The sequence below is a fragment of the Echinops telfairi genome, unplaced genomic scaffold (genome assembly GCF_000313985.2).
Source record: "Echinops telfairi isolate 266 unplaced genomic scaffold, ASM31398v2 ScPeMD7_53;HRSCAF=182, whole genome shotgun sequence".
NCBI lineage: Eukaryota > Metazoa > Chordata > Mammalia > Afrosoricida > Tenrecidae > Echinops > Echinops telfairi.
Genome location: NW_022103951.1, coordinates 5,413,199 through 5,416,451, shown reverse-complemented (window position 1 = coordinate 5,416,451; position 3,253 = coordinate 5,413,199). Strand labels below are relative to the sequence as shown.

General features: G+C 39.4%; 1 pseudogene; it reads right to left on the bottom strand.

Moving 5' to 3' along the window:
* Positions 1 to 1,629: 1,629 nt before the first annotated feature.
* Positions 1,630 to 3,253, bottom strand: part of LOC101651188 — a 5,587-nt pseudogene continuing 3,963 nt past the window's right edge.

Below are 3,253 nucleotides of genomic sequence, written 5' to 3'. Positions count from 1 at the left end.
CACGCTAAGACTGCCTTCACCCTGCTCCGCCTTTCCCCCTGGACCGCCAGAACTCTCAATCCAGATGCTGGTGTACAGCACAGCCATGTCTGTCTACTGGTCAGAAACAGGTTCAAGTAGCAGCTCCCCTGGTCAGTTCTGGCGTCTTCTGAGAAGGTGCAGCATCCCTCAGCCTCTGCGGGGTAAACTGTGAGGATGCGATGGAGGATGTGATGGTGGATGTCCCCGTGCTCCACTGGGCCTGGTCGAGGAGCCAAGGCTGAATGGGGCTCCATCCACAGGCCTCAGCCAACAGAGAACTCCAGCCTGGAGCCAAGGCCCAAAGGCCAACATGGCTGGGAGTTGGCCTGGGAGATCAAATCGCTGCTGCTTGGTCTCTCTCCCAGCATCCATTACACATGTTCACTTGACTCTTTTGATGAAGTATTTTGATGTTTTATTTTTAATGGGTCCCAGTCATCTAGTGTGTCTCCCTTCATTAAATTAATGTGTACTTCTTTTTTATATTTGGCAGTCCATGTTTGTCTCAATGTTCCCATCGATGGGTCTGGGGTTTGCATTTAGTTCTCTAATCCACCTGTGTCCATTTGTGTGCATGGGGCCAGCTTTGGGTCCTGTTTCATCCTTCTGCAGGTGGAGATCCAATTTTTGCAACAGCATTTATTAAAGAGTGTGTCCTTTTCCTATTGAACATTTTTTTAGGGTCCTTTGTCAAAAATCAGTTGCCTATATGCGGATGTTTTAATGTCTGGGTTTTTTATCCTGTTCTACAAGAGTCCTTGTGGTGTAGTGGTTACTGCTAATCATGAGGTTAGTAGTTTGAAACCACCAGCCAGTCCATGGGGGAAAGATGGAGCTTTCTCCTCCTGTAAAGAGTAACATCTCGGAAACCCAGAGGGGCCGTTCTAGTCTATCCTATAGTGTTGCTATGAGTCACCATGGACTCAATAACAGTGAGTTTATTTTGTTTTCATTGGTTTATATATATATCGCTATCATTATAGTAGGCTGTTTTGACTACTGTCACTGTGTAGTAGGTTTTGAGGTTGAGTAGTTCAAAGCCTCCTATTTTGTTCTTTTTGAGAAGTTCTGTCCTTATCCTGGATCTATTCCCTCTCCACAGGAAGTAGGTAATTAGTTTTCCCATTTCTTTAATGAATGAAGCTGGGATTTGGGTCTTAATTGCATTGTATTTGTAGATTGCCTTAGGTAATGTTGACATCTTCACAGTATTAACTATTGCTATCCATGAACCCAGGATATTCTTCCATTTGTGGAGGACGATTTTGGTTTCTTGTAATAATGTTCTGTAGTTTTCTTTTAACAGTTCTTTTGTTTCACTGGTTAGGTTTCTTTTATCTAGCATAAAATTTTATTAAATTTTATATTAATATATTCTCATATTAAAAAAGGTAATTTAGCGGAAGAACCTTCCTTTTGAATCACCTGTTAAAGCAGCGCTATACATAAAAAAATCATCATCTGATAACAAAAAGACAAAACAACAAAAATATTTTCCTTTCTTACAGATAGACATTGAAGTGGACCTAATTCACTTTTCTTTTTAAAACTCTCCAAAGAGAAAAGCAGATTAAAGGTAAATGAAATGTGTTAAAGTGGGTCATTAAACTACTGGTCTCCTGTGCCATTTTTAATTTTCTGTTCTTTGGATGAAGAATCTTCTGGTCTGCTTCTTCTCTTGCTCTTTCCACTGGTCCAGCTGCACCACTATTTTCATCGTCACTATCAAATTTCCTTTCTTTTTGCTCTGGATCTGTACTTTTCCTCCACTGACCCAGCCTGGGCAACTCTAGTTCCCTTTCCTTTTCCTTTGCATTTGCCACCTTTAGACTTCCATTTGTTCAGAGTTTCTTGTTGACTCTCCATACTTTCTTCGGTGCAGCTTCCTCTGTCTCTCCTTGTAGTACTTCTCACATCACTTCTCTGTTTTTTAATTGTAGGTTAGTGTTACTGACATCTTTGACTTTATCTGGTACTTCTTTAGCATTTTCTTTAAATAAAATTACTCCCTCTTTTGTTCTTCTGACAAAGTCTATCCATTTGATTTCTCCATGACTTGCAAAAAGGCTGTGCAAATCTTCTCTATGGAGCTGATCACTGGCGCCATGCAAAAAATTCAGCAAATAGCCCATCTTTTCTTCTAGAGATCTCATTTCAGCATCTTCTTTTAACTTCTGTTTTTCTTCTTTCTCGTCGTTAATCCCATAATTTAGCTTCCACTTTTATTCCCCCTTATTCTTTTTTGGAAAGTAATCCTCCTTGTATTAGCAGGTCTGTGTCTTTCTACAACTGGCCAAGGGGTTCTACAATCTTCTTAACACATTCTGTCTAATACAACAAATATTGACCCCTTGGATGCTCTGTGCAATGTTCTTCTCATCTGAATATTTAGTATTTCACCTTGGCCTTCCAACCCACTCTTTTATGTCATCAGTTGGGAAGACTTTACTATAAACAGATCTGTTTTTACATAATTTTTATACCCATCAGTCACTTCGGGGTGGGGTTTGCTTGGAGATCTTCAGATTTTAGTTTTATCTTCATTTATTTCCATGAACTCTACCTCTGATTTGCTCAATGTTTCTACATTAAAGTCTGTTGATAGATGGTTTAACATGCGGAATTTTATCATTATCTCCAGTGGTACCTAGCCTTCATCAACTTTGATCTGTTCCTTAAACAATTTGTCCTGAGGAAAATTAAAGTCACCAAAAATAATACTTAATTTGATGACAGATTTTGGCTTTCAGTTCAGCCATTTTTTTCACTATCACCATTTTCAGCTGTTATGGCTATCTGAAAAATTTGCTTTCTGGTTTCGCCCCACTGAGGCTTTCCACTGGATCAATTGCAACAACAATGTCCCGACTTCCAAGCGTCACCAGCAGACCTAATAGGCTTAAAGAAGATCTGGTTAGGTTTCTTGATGTCGTTTTCAGAGCTCTCTTGGCAGGTAGATAGGAATCTGCTAGATTCTCTTGTATCCTGGTACTTTACCAATTTCCTCATTTCTTTCCAACAATATTTTTTTGCGGCGTCCTTCAGGGTCTCTCTATATAAAATCATATCATCTTCTAATATTGAGAGGTTCACTTCTTTTTAAAAAAATCATTTTATTGGGGCTCATACAATTCATCACAATACATAGATCAATTGTGTAAAGCACATATATACATTTGTTGCCTTCATCATTCCCCAAATTGGCTTTCCTCTTGGGTTCCCGGAATCAGCT